This window comes from Taudactylus pleione, unplaced genomic scaffold, assembly GCF_031769625.1.
Source record: "Taudactylus pleione unplaced genomic scaffold, aTauple2 ptg000484l, whole genome shotgun sequence".
Classification (NCBI taxonomy): Eukaryota; Metazoa; Chordata; class Amphibia; order Anura; family Myobatrachidae; genus Taudactylus; species Taudactylus pleione.
In genome coordinates, this window is record NW_028284886.1 from 405688 (window position 1) to 419962 (window position 14275).

Genomic DNA, 14275 nt, shown 5'->3' on the forward strand with positions numbered 1-14275 from the left:
CCCTGACTCCCTGATATAGCAGCAATCTCCCTGTCTCCCTGATATAGCAGCAATCTCCCTGACTCCCTGATATAGCAGCAATCTCCCTGTCTCCCTGATATAGCAGCAATCTCCCTGTCTCCCTGAAGACTCCAGCAATCTCCCTGAGTGCACCTTACCCCCATTATGAAGTTGTTATATAAAAAAACACAGAGATATGTACATTCAATGGGATCATTAGTATCATTTCCCTGCATTGGGTATAAGGCGCAATAATTCCTATGGCTACAGGCATTTTCTGAGAAGAATCCGTGTGTTTTCATCACCAAGTAGATCTTAAGGCGGGTATCCATTTGCCAATTAAAATGAGCGATTGAACGATATCGTTATCGTTCAATCGCTCATTAATGGTGCACAAATCGGGCATGAAAATGTCGGAAACTCCAGCGATGCGCGCTCCCGCTGGTCATTTCCTACATCAATCATCGCCTGAACATGCTGTTCAATCTGCCGATAATGACAGAATCACCATGTTCAGGGATGAGGGAGGGTGTCTACACTGAATGGCATATCGGTCAGTGTAGGCACTGCAGGGGAAGAGGAACGACTGTACGATTACAATGTTGTAATCGTACCATTGTTCCACTATCAGCTAGTGGATATGCACCTTAACTAACTGCTTTGGGGCTCATTTACATGTGGATGTAAGTCAGGTGTATGACACACGTCTCAGATGTAGCAGGACACGCCCACTTTACCGCCGCGCTCACAGGTGCTGCTTTCTCCCTGAAATGCTTTTTCAAAAGTAGACAAGTATGGGTTGGGGTGTTCTTTTATCTTGTGCTGTATTAATATTATCTGTGGTTAGGTTGTGTTGTAATTGTGTGTCTGTGGGGGGGGGTATTAACATTGTGGGTTTGTGCAGTAATGTTCTATTGGGGTATATTGGGTATGTAGTCATTATATCGACATATAGAATGTCGACATGGTTGAGACTGAGTAAACATGTGTGGACATAGGACCTCATTCAGAGTCGGTCGTTGAAGCCGCACGGTCGTACGCCACAGATGTTCGCTAAACTGCGCATGCGTAAAATTCACAATGCGCGTGCGCAAACTAGCTGTTACGATCGGAAATATCTCTCTCCTTGAACTTGGCCAGGTCGTTAGTTTGAGTGACAGGATGAGGCGTTTGTGGGTGGTAACAGGGGAAGGTGCTTGTGAACGGGGGAGTGGAGATCCGAACGCAGGCGTGCCTGACTATGCAAACGACGTTTTATGGGAGTGCATAATTAACAAAGTAGTGTCATAGCACACGTGACATGGGTGGTTTTTACACTGACTTGATCGTAGAGCTTAAGAGAGGGTATGGTCAACCTTAATGTCTACGACCAGTTCCGATGGTTCCCGATGGTCTCGATTAATCCTTATATGCCCGGAGATGACGTGTAATGCTTACGAGAAGGGGGCGTATTTTTTGTCTTACGGCCGCATCCTCCCCTTGGTCGGCCAGCTAACGATCCGATCTTAACGACGCAACTTGCGAGTGCATCATTTGCATATCCGGCCCCTTTTCCCTTACGACCGTGCGGCCGCAACGACCGACTCTGAATGAGGTTCATAGTGTGACATCATACCCCCCAACAAATGTTCCCTTGAAATCAAGACCCCATGTGCACCAAAGGTGCGTGCGTCCAAAAAGAGGGGGTGCCAGATAGAGAAAGTGGTAAAGCAGTTCTTTATTAGTGAGATAAAGCATATTATCCTTTAAAAAAAAGTTAAATATATATACAGTATGTGTGTAGGTGTGTATATATGTTTTGCTTTTGTTTGTTGTTTTTTTTACAAATGCATTATTTTCTTTATATTTTTCATTGAATCTGGCCCTGAAAGCCACTGACCGAGCTTCCACTATAGTACACCTGTGTGACCCGGCAATATCGGGTCACGTATGCGCAGAACGGCCCCGACTGACCAGCAATGTGGTTAGTCTCTTCCTGCTGCTGCCTGCCAATATCATAGGGGAGTTGAACATTACAGTGGAGTCTGGGCAGCATTTTGCCCTAGACCTCCGGGTAGCTGGACTGCAGACTCGCCAGCCAGGACATAGTTGCCGACTTTCTGGCTGCTCCTTCCGGGAGGGAGTAGCCAGATCGGCAGGGCAGCGGGGGGCGTGGCTGAAAAAGGGGGCGTGTCCGGACGGGTGCCTGACGTTTGTAGGTGTGACGTGGGTGGGGTCACGCGATCACGTCATTTTGGGGACGGGGCCAAAATGACGTGAATCACATCACTGGCTTCCCTCGCAGTGGGGGTTAAGAGTAAATTGCGGAGGGATGTCGGGGGGATCGCCGGCTGCCGGGAGGCTTGCCTGCCTTTTCGGGGGGCGGGAGCTGCACCCGATTATCGGGAGGTTCCCGCCCAAATCGGGAGGGTAGGCAACCCTGAGCCAGGATCAGGCAAGAGTTCTCATTTTTATCATACAAAATTGACGTGTGTGAGGAGCTGGGTGGTGGGTATTTGGGGGAGGAGGGGGCAGGCTTACATTTTCCCTTGGGTGCAGAGAACCCCTTGCTGGTGGCAGATGCCCAAGGCAACCACATACATCCCTTACAAGTGTAATATTATGCGGGGTGGGGGCAATATGAATTTTATAAGAGGTCAAATTAACAATCAAATGTGTTGATAACTAATTATAATAATAATAATAATAATAATTTTAGCTATTAGGCATTATTAATTGAAAACAAGATAGGGGAGTTATTTGTACTCTAATCACAGCTTGTACCTGTAGAACTAACGTGATGTCGTGTGCGTTGTAGGTGGGAACAGCGTGCAGTATGAGAAATGCAACAGACGGACGAGGGTCTCCATTGATTCATATTGGATACAACACAAATACTTTATATCTTCATAGGAGTGTTAGAAGTCGCTTTTGTAGCCCCACCCAGATGTAATTTTCGCTTCCCTAGGCACTTTTATGCGTCCACCACTCCCATCACTTGTACAGTGCTCCGCAATTAAGCTGTACCCCACCCCTTATGGCAAATGTATTCTTTATAAACTCTATTACATGCATAAGTAACCATATCGGAATTAGGCCTTTTGAAGTCGCTATTGATTAAATGTGTTTTTAATCACATTTTCTATAAAAACTGATTTTAGATAAGCCAGATTATGCCCCCATGTCCCAAGCACCAAGAACAGTTTGTACGTGCAGCTGGGTAGCGAGACCCGCTAGGACGACTATGTTGTGCCTTTCCGGCAGCCGTGGCCTGGTGGGCCCTAGTTCAACTGTAAGATCCACGGCGGCTGGAGACTCACAGCTAGGGATGGACAAAGTGATGTAGAAGAAATTCAGCAATTTGCAAATCGTTCCAGATTTGCCAGAAATGTGCAGAGCAATTAATTTATCAGATCCATCCGAGTGCAGGAAACATGGAGACCAATCAGCAAGGATCCCTCCCATCTCTATACATAGTCTTTTCTACTTCAGGGTCCATAGGGTATCCACAGGATACCTTGGGGTATAGGTGATGACGTCAGTCTTCAGGCACCACAGAGTTAAAGTTTTCAGCCTCCCAGGATGCATCTGGGTCCCTCTCCTATACCCCGCCCCCGGGCCAAGGCATCTCAGTTTCGTCGGTCCCTGTCCGGAGTCGGAGGCACTGTGCAGAGGGGGCTGTGAAGAGCCCCTGAAGTTTCTTTGAGAGGCAGCGCTGGCTGCACATCTGGGAGTACAGCATGGACAGTTAGTACTGACGTCCATGCCGTCTCCCTTACACCCCGCCGGTACCCGAACGCCGGTACTGATCCGGGGATGCTGGTAGACATCTGGGGTCACGGCTAGCGGTGCCCCCAGATGTCTTGGACCATGGCCGGATCCCAGGGGATATCAGGTAAGCAGCGGGGTCCCGCTGTGGGTCCCCGCTGGTCACATGGTCCTGAGTCCCCAGGCAGGGGGCTCCCTGGGGACTGGCTGCAGCGTGGAGCCAGGCGACCAACCTGCGCTTCCACTACCCCCTGGGACAGCGGGCCGCTGCTGAGCGGCATGCACTGCGGCGTCCCAGGGGTTAAATGCATGCCAGGGGAGCGCGCTTTCCCTGTCTCACAGCTGGCGCCTCCCCTGCTGCACACAGCCTCTCTGCTCTGTCTGATTGGCCATAGTGTGTCAGCGCTCCTCCCCCAGGCCGGCCTCCTTCATCCTCTGCTCCTCGGTGGCCATCTTTGAAGCATGGTGAACGCTGCTGGAAGCCTGTGAGCTGTGGCATTGCGGTCTGGGTCCCCCAGCATACCTCTCCTCTGTTTGTCACAGGTCAGTGTATGCAGCGCTGAGTCCTACCAGCCTGAGGGTCTGAGTAGTTGAGAACCAGCGCTAATAGTGCAGGGATTTGTTTCTTCTGCATTGTATGTGACTAACTGCTAGCCTGCTGTCTGTACTTTCACTTTCTACTGTCCCTGATCTTGCTCTGCTCAAAGCCCTTGCGGTGCGTGGTGTGCAGGGTGTTATTCACACTATACCAAGTATAGGTGTGAGTGTCACATACTTACCATCATGTCTGAGACTGACTTTCCTCTCCAGCTCATGTGTACTAAATGTAAGGTACCAATAGCGGAGGGGGAGGGTAACGCGGAGGGGTTATGTCCCCAGTGCCTGGCACTGTCACGGCCGATTATGGTCACGGTCCCGGTACAGGAACCTCCCTGGGCTTGTTTCGCTAAGGCGCTTACAACCCTTGCGGGCCAGCTAGCTCCGCCACCTGCGTTTACCCAGACGGGTTTGTCCCAGCAGTCAGTGGTGTCGTCACCCATGCGGGAGTTCCCGAGACAATTGATGGTACCCCACAGTCTCCCTGTCCCTTCCCAGGTTTCTCCGGAGCATGCGTGGGTTAATACTCTAACTACATCGGTTCAGCATTTGTCCGATGTTTTACAGGGGGAGTCTGTGTTGCGGCCTCATAACGGCCGGTGGCGTCTTTATCTGCTCCTTATGGGGATGACGATGAGACGCCAGATGATGGGGAGATTCTGGATCTATCTGACCAAGAACCTCTCCGTACCAAAGAGCCGGATGCTAAGTCCAAGGTGTATATCCCTGGTCTTATTCGAGCGGTCCGCTCGGCTTTAGTTATTGAGGATATTGATCCTTCAGTGGCCACATTCATATATGCCTTTTTAAGGATATTAAGGGTGAGGCTACGGTGTTCCCTCTTTCTGATCAATTAGTGGATCATTTAGAGGAGGCGTGGAAAAATCCAGGTAAACGGTTTCAGCCCCAGAGGCGCTTAGCCGTGGCTTATCCGTTTGCGGTCAATTATTTTTCTAAGTGGGATTCCCTACGCAAGTGGATTCACATGTCACACGCCTAGTCAAAAGTGCCACGTTGCCTATGCCTTCGATGTCATCCTTGAAGGATGTCACTGACCGCAAGGTGGAGATCTGCCTCAAATCCGTTTATTCCCTTGCAGGGAAGCATCCAGACCGGCTCTGGCCGTGTGTTGGGTAGCCAGAGCTATGGAGCGCTGGGCGGATAATTTGGAGGCGTCTTTGGACTCTGACTGTTCGGCTGAACAGACCGAGTTGGTGGGCAATCTCCAAGACTCGGCCACTTACATTAATGAAGCGGCCTTAGATATTTGTATGCTCACCTCTAGGATCTCCTCTGCAGCTGTGGCTGCTCGTCGCACCTTATGGTTGCGTTCTTGGAAAGCGGACGCGGATTCCAAAAAGGGATTAGAAGGTCTGGACAGGTACTATTTGGTCCATATCTGGACAAAATTGTAGTTACGTTGGCAGCAGCAAAATCTGCATGTCTTCAGTCTGCTACGATGCCTTCTATTGCTGGTGGGTCGTCCTTTCGGACTCACAGGGCCCAAGGTAGGCCTAAAGTACAGTACTTTCCACGGCAGGCTGGGACCAAGAAATTGTCCAAGCCCAAGAAACAGGTCTGGAGTACCAGACGTCTGGCTCCTAGGTCAGATAACAAACCTGTGGCCTGACGGTCCAGGCCTCCTTTTGGGGGACCCCAAAGTGGGGGGCGCCTGCTTCAGTTCGCCCACTGCTGGTCGAGGACTACGACAGACATTTGGGTTCAGGAGGTGGTCTCTCACGGGTATGCCCTCTCCTTTCGGGACAGGCCTTCCGCTAGACCGGAGCAAAGCCTCGGAACTGCGGAAGGTTTTGCACATTATGCTCCAGGCCGGAGTTTCAGTGCATGTTCCAATTTCCCAGAGGGGCCTGGGTTTCTATTCCATTCTATTTTTGGTGCAGAAACCCAATGGGTCTTACCGTTCAATACTAAACCTAAAGGCCCTCAACAAGTCCTTGAGGGTGCCTCTGTTTCGGATGGAGACCCTGCGGTCCATTATTCTGGCACTGGAACCTGGGGACTACATGGTGTCATTGGACATCCAGGACGCTTACCTGCATGTCCCTATTCTTTTGCGCCATCAGCAGTTCCTCAGATTGGCAATCTGCAACGAACATTTCTAGTTCCGGGCACTGCCTTTTGGCCTGCTGACTGCTCCACGGGTATTCACCAAGGTCATAGCGGTCATGGCGGCTCTCCTGCGGACGCAGGGAGTCCGACTGTTGCCTTATCTGGACGACCTCCTGTTGATAGCGGGGTCTCCAGAGCTTTTTTTTTTTTTACACCATCTGGATCTGACGATTGCGGTACTGCAACGTCACGGCTGGTTGACAAACTGGCAGAGGTCCACTCTCACCCCGTCTCAGAGGATCCTGCACCTCGGGGCCTTATTGGACTCCAGGCAGCAGTGGATCTTTGTGACGGAGGAAAAGATCCTTGCTTTGTAGTTGAGGGTGCGCAGTTGTCTGCAGTGTCGTCGAGTGTCGATACACTCGGCAATGAGGTTATTGGGCTCAATGGTGTTGGTATTCGACATGGTGGAGTACGCCCAATTTCACTCTAAACCTCTGCTGCTATTGATCCGGTCCAGATGGAATGGATTGCCTCAGTGTCTCAAGTTCCAGACGATGGGGCTCACTCCGGACGTTCGCCTGTCTCTAACCTGGTGTTTGCAGACGACCCACCTCAACAAGGGTCGCCCGTTCTGGGTTGCGAACTGGGTCCTGTTAACAATGGATGCCAGTCTCCGGGGCTGGGGAGCTGTCACGGGTCCACACTTGTTTCAGGGCAGATGGACTCTAGCGGTAGCGGAGCTTCCAATAAACATTTTGGAGCTCCATGTGGTGTCAAGAGCTCTCCAGCTGGCACAGCCGGTTCTCCATGGTCACCCTGTGCAGGTCCTGTCGGACAACGCCACCACGGTGGCCTATTTAAACCAGCAAGTAGGAACCCAAAGTCGAGCAGCACTCGCAGAAGTGTTCCGTATTCTGGTCTGGGTGGAGCGCAATCTCCCAGCATTATCAGCAGTGTTCATCCCGGGAGTCCTCAACTGGGAAGCAGATTTTCTCAGCAGGCAGGACGTGCATCCGGGAGAGTGGTCTTTACACCAGGACGTCTTTCGGAGTCTGGTGGACAAGTGGGGTCTTCCAGAGATAGACCTCATGGCGTCCCGGCACAACAATAAGTTGCCGGTGTACGGGTCTCGAACAAGAGCCGAAAAGGCATCTCTGGTGTATGCCCTGTCCGTCCAGTAGACGTTCTAGTTTGCCTACCTTTTCCCTCTGTTTGCCCTTCTTCCGCGGGTAATACGGAAATTCAAATCAAGAAGGAGGTACGCTACTGTTGATAGCTCCCGAGTGGCCCAGACGGCACTGGTTCTCTGACCTCCAGAGTCTGTCAGTAGACGCGCCTCTGAGGTTACGAATTACGACCGAATCTGCTGTCACAGGGTCCTTGTCTTCACCCGGACCTGACTCGGTGTGGCCGTTGAAACGGTCATGCTAAGGTCCAGAGGGTTTTTCTGGCTCCGTGGTGCAAACCATACTAAGAGCTCGTAAACCTTCCTCTGCAAGAATCTACCATCGTGTGTGGCATACTTTCTTCCAGTGGTGTAGACCTAGAGGGTATTCCCTTAAGGAGTTCCGCCTGTCTAGGGTGTTGGCTTTCCTACAGGCTGGACTGGATCATGGGCTTCGCCTGGCTTCTCTGAAAGTGCAGGTGTCTGCCCTGTCAGTCTGGTTTCATCGTAGGATTGCTGCGCTCTCTGATGTGCCCGCCTTTATGCGAGGTGTTCTTCGCATTCAGCCACCTTTTGTTCGGTGGCGCCTTGGAATTGGGCTGTGGTCCTGAGAGTTCTCCAGGGACCGCCGTTTGAACCACTGGACTCAGTGGACTTTAAATGGCTTACAGCTAAAACCATATTCCTTCTGGCCATTGCCTCGGCCAGAAGGGTTTCGGATTTAGGGGTTCTCTCTTGTAGACCCCCTTTTTCTGATTTTTCATAGGAATAGGGCGGTGCTTCGCACTCGTCCGGGATTCCTTCCCGAAGTGGTATCCAGTTTTCACATCAATGAAGAAATTGTTGTGCCGGCTTTCAATTCACCTGGACTTTCAGTGGGTGACACCACTTGGGATGTTGTGCGGGCATTGAGAATTTATGTTGACCGCACTTCTTCTTTTAGGAAGTCGGACGCCTTGTTTGTCCTCTATGGCTTCCGTAAAAAGGGTTGGCCTGCTTCAAAGTAGACTTTGGCAGGCTGGATTCGTATGGCTATTTCAGAAGCTTATTTTCATGAAGGTCTTCCAGTTCCCTCCTTGGTGAGGGCTCATTCCACTAGGTCTGTGGGTCCTTCGTGGGCAGCTAGACGTGGTGCCTCTGCAGTTCAGATCTGCAAGGCTGCTATGTAGTCTTCTGTCCATACCTTTGTGAGGTATTCCGCTTTTGACACCTTTGCCTCTCAGGATGCTTCCTTCGGGCGGCGGATTCTCCTCTCAGCACAGGAGCGTCCCCACCCTTAAAGGATACTGCTTTGGGACATCCCCAAGGTATCCTGTGGATACCCTATGGACCCTGAAGTAGAAAATATGAGATATGGTAAGAACTTACCCTTGTTATCTCTATTTCTACGAAGTCCATAGGGTTCCACAGGACTCCCGCCCTGTCGCACCTGTACTGCAGATGGGCTTTATTCTGGTCACCGGTTTTTCCGTCTCCCTATGGTGAGAATGTGATTCTTGTGAGTGTCCAGATTTTTTTTCTTCTCTCTCTTTCTTCTCCTCCTCCGGCCTATGGCTTGTGACGTAACTGAGATGCCTTGGCCCGGGGGCGGGGTATAGGAGAGGGACCCAGATGCATCCTGGGAGGCTGAAAACTTTAACTCTGTGGTGCCTGAAGACTGACGTCATCACCTATACCCCAAGGTATCCTGTGGAACCCTATGGACTTCGTAGAAATAGAGATAACAAGGGTAAGTTCTTACCATATCTCATATTATATGCCACTTATTCTTCCTGGGTTATTCCAGGCAGGGGAATAGTCTGTGGATGTTGGTATGTGTGGCTGTGGCCTGTGACTTATTAGTGACATCTAAGTATTCTGCTCTTCATCTTCTCCTCTATGTGCCCTTGCTATATCGCAGCATCCTCGGATTAACCTTTTTTTATGTTATTTTTTAATAAGTTACCCCAACATCGACTCACATTGCTGGAGTCCAGCAGCTGATTTGTGTGGGGCTGGCCACATCCCACCTCCCTTTTTATTTAATTCAGTACTGCAATCATTCCAAGGGCCATTGTTTCTGTGATTATTACCCATATTTTGGGGAATTCAATACAATGCATCGCGGCTGCGCACATATCATCCATATACGGTAGGGCCAATGGCGCACTTTTACACTTGCACCTGTAACAGGTGCGAGGAAAACTTGTGATGCTGGAGGGCGCGATGTGCAGTTCCGGATCGGCACACCGCAGTAAAATCGCTGACTTGAATTCTTCCCCAGGTGTTTACATACTTGGTATCAGTGCCATACCAGAGTAACCATCCTTGCCGAGGAGACGGGACTGCCAGCGCTAGTAAGAACCTAACCACCTGGAGCTTCCTAAAGCTGGGCACACATTGAGACAATGACGTTACAATTTGTCTGATTTGGCCAAACCATAATGGTGCATACACACAGTCAGATTTTTCATCAGATCTGAACGATAACGATTTCAAAAATCGTTCAATCATTCTTATCTGGAGGAAAATCTGACATGTCTGAATGATGAGCGATGCGCGTTCCCGATGGTCAGATAACGATATCTGACATCTGATGTGTTTGCAGTCAGATTTGGACGATTCCATTCATTTTAATGCAGCCAGAAATCGTTCATAGTTCAAATCGTTGGTCAAATCGTTCAATCGTTCATCTGACACATCTGACCATTTGTATGCGCCATAACAACAGATATTGCAGTGTGCATGTACAATGTGCGCGCTCCCATGCGCGGCTCCATACATGTTAAAGGAGGATGGAACGAGGGATCGTCGGCCGATGTAGTTCCAGTACACATCGTCTCAGAGTGTACCCAGCTGAATGGTAACTCTGTGCTGGCTCGCTAGGCTGCAAGGTGCCATTCCAGGCACCCTGAAAGCCAAACACTGGTGCCACTACTGGGCAGCGATGGTGCCTCATCCTAGGCAATGCACCCTGGTTGGTGACAACGCTATCTCTGCTGGTGAATGACGCAAAAAAAAATATATTGTAAATGCTGCAATTTGCTGTACACATGCCAAGGAAAACAAATGCCCAGAAAATAAATTACTACCGCTAACAAGAGCTGGAAACAAAAAGGCCCCTAACCAGCTTCTTTCTCCAATAAATAAATGAATCAACTGTAATATCTAAACAAATAAAATAACATAATAACTTTAAAAAAATGACAACCCCCGCCCATGCCACAAAACAAAAATCTATAAATATACATACAGTAAAACATGAAAGTGATCCTAAATGGAAAGAAATAGAACATAAACTAGATTGTAACTTTAAGTGCCCTCCCTAGCTTTAAGTCGCTGAGCTACCGGTAGATGGCTGATCCGGAGGTGGATCAGAGGCTTATCTAAGGAATTGGCAGGTAGAATTGTATAATCATGTCACATGCATTGTCATATTCTGAGCACCACATTGGCCATGTCTTGGCACATAGAACATATTCACTGTTATGCACCTGTAGGTACAGGCTGTCATTACTATTATCATTAATTGCAAACTGTGCAGCACTGGGTAGATCATACAGTGCATCCGGAAAGTATTCACAGCGCTTCACTTTTTCCACATTTTGTTATGTTACAGCCTTATTCCAAAATGGAATAAATTCGTTTTTGTCCTCAAAATTCTACACTCAATACCCCATAATGACAACGTGTAAAAAGTTTTTTGAGATTTTTGCAAATAAAATAAAAAAAACACTAAGAAATCACATGTACATAAGTATTCACAGCCTTTGCCATGAAGCTCAAAATTGAGCTTAGGTGCATCCTGTTTCCACTGATCATCTTTGAGATGCTCATACAACTTAATTGGAGTCCACTTGTGTAAATTCAGTTGATTGGACATGATTTTGAAAAGCATACACCTGTCTATATAAAGTCCCACACTTGACAGTGCATGTCAGAGCACAAACCAAGCATGAAGTCCAAGGAATTGTCTGTAGATCTCCGAGACAGGATTGTCTCTAGACACAAATCTAGGGAAGGGTACAGAAAAATATCTGCTGCTTTGAAGATCGCAATGAGCATAGTGGCCTCCATCATCCATAAATGGAAGAAGTTCGGAACCACCACTATTGGCCGGCCATCTAAACTAAGCGATCAGGGGAGAAGGGCCCTAGTCAGGGAGGTGACCAAGAACCCGATGGTCACTCTGTCAGAGCTACAGAATTCCTCTGTGGAGAGAGGAGAGCCTTCCAGAAGGACAACCATCTCTGCAACAATCCACCAATCAGGCCTGTATTGCAGAGTGGCCAGTCGGAAGCCACTCCTTAGTAAAAAGCACATGACAGCCCACCTGGAGTTTGCCAAAATGCACCTGAAGGACTCTCAGGCCATGAGAAACAAAATTCTCTGGTCTGATGAGACAAAGACCGAACTCTTTGGTGTGAATGCCAGGCGTTATGTTTGGAGGAAACCAGGCACCGCTCATTACCAGGCCAATACCATCCCTACAGTGAAGCATTGTGGTGGCAGCATCATGCTATGGGAATGTTTCTCAGCAACAGGAACCTGGGAGACTAATCAGGGATAGAGGGGAAGATGAATGCAGAAATGTACAGAGACATCCTGGATGAAAACCTGCTCCAGAGCGCTCTTGACCTCAGATTGGGGCGACGGTTCATCTTTCAGCAGTACAACAACCCTAAGCACACAGCCAAGATATCAAAGGATGGCTTCAGGACAACTCTGTGAAAGTATTTGAATGGCCAGCCAGAGCCCAGACTTGAATCCGATTGAATATCTTTGGAGAGAACTGAAAATGGCTGTGCACCGACGCTTCCCATCCAACCTGATGGAGCTTGAGAGGTGCTGCAAAGAGGAATGGGCAAAACTGCCCAAAGATAAGTGTGCCAAGCTTGAGGCATCATATTCAAAAAGACTTGAGGCTGTAATTGCTGCCAAAGGTGCATCAACAGAGTATTGAGCAAAGGCTGTGAATACTTATGTACATGTGATTTACTTTTTTTTTAATTCAATTTGCAAAAATCTCAAAAAAACTTTTTACATGTTGTCATTATGGGGTATTGTGTGTAGAATTTTGAGGACAAAAATTAATTTATTCCATCTTGGAATAAGGCTGTAACATAACAAAATGTGGAAAAAGTGAAGAGCTGTGAATACTTTTCTGATGCACTGTATATGATAATATATGTGAGGTAAATGTTGAAGGTGTGAGAATAGTTAATTAAGTCATCTGTACTCAAGCATGGTTATCCTTAAAACCTGGACCGTCAGGGTGCCTTGAGGACTCAGGGCCTGATTCAGACTCGGACGTTAAGCCTCGATCGCTCGCTATGGGTGATGGATCTAGTGACTTTTAGCGAACTGCGCACGCATTGGGGCCTGCATACGCAACTTAGAGAAATTACGGGTGACTCAAATTGCATGGAGGTAAACATGGAGGCAATTTCTATAGCTAGTCACAGTCACATTGCTGTGGAGTGAGCGTGAGTAATACACATCAGGGGGTATTTGGTAATTAGCACATGACTGGCATATGAGACTGAAGTTACCTGACTGCTGTTGCATCTCCTAGTAACTGACCAAAACACAAAGCTGGGAGATGTAGTTCAACAATAACAGTTGTGCTGCAGAAAGCCTGATTTTTGGATTAATAAACATCTAACTTTTCCCATTTTACCATTTAGCTCCTGGCTTCCTGCCCGAGGATGGAGATCTAGATGGCCGGGGAGGAAGAGGCTGACGGCAGTGACCAGAGGACGACAAGGGGCCAACCAGGTGTGCGGAGCCTGCCAGCTGCGGGAAAATGACATTCCAGCAACCGCCTGTGGGCAATCTGACACATTTTATGCCACTACGCCAGGCAAGTGCTTAAAGGGCACCCATGTAGATATTTCCTATGTATAGGCCCCCATGCAGATATTTCCTATGTCATAGGGCCCCATGCAGATATTTCCTATGTATAGGGCCCCATGCAGATATTTCCTATGTCATAGGGCCCCATGCAGATATTTCCTATGTATAGGGCCCCATGCAGATATTTCCTATGTCATAGGGCCCCATGCAGATATGTCCTATGTATAGGGCCCCATGCAGATATTTCCTATATCATAGGGCCCCATGCATATATTTCCTGTCATAGGGCCCCATGCACATATTTCCTATGTATAGGGCCCCATGCAGATATTTCCTATGTATAGGGCCCCATGCATATATTTCCTATGTCATAGGGCCCCATGCACATATTTCCTATGTATAGGGCCCCATGCAGATATTTCCTATGTATAGGACCCCATGCAGATATTTCCTATGTCATAGGTCCCCATGCAGATATTTCCTATGTATAGGGCCCCATGTATATATTTCCTATATAGGGGCACCCATGTATATATTTCCTATATAGGTGTAGATAATGTGCCTATGTAGATAATGGGCCCATGTAGATATTTCCAATTGAAGGGGCCCTATGTGGATATTTCCTATATAAAGGGCCCCATGTAGATCTTTCACACTCATATTCAACTCAGTTTAGCCTGTTTTGTCTATTAACACTGGGCCTGTTAGGAATAGAGTAAGATAGAGCCAGTGACTGTGCACCTTGGTAACACCATGCTGCACTGCAGGTGGGACAGGTGTAACGTGTGCAGAGAGAGTAATGGTGCATACACACGGTCACATTTTCCTTCAGATCTGTACAATAACCATTTTAAAAAT

General features: G+C 48.5%; 1 pseudogene; it reads left to right on the top strand.

The window, feature by feature from the left end:
* LOC148502730 (hyaluronan synthase 3-like) overlaps positions 1 to 13281 on the top strand; it is a 53232-nt pseudogene extending 39951 nt beyond the window's left edge.
* The last annotated feature ends 994 nt before the right edge of the window (positions 13282 to 14275 follow it).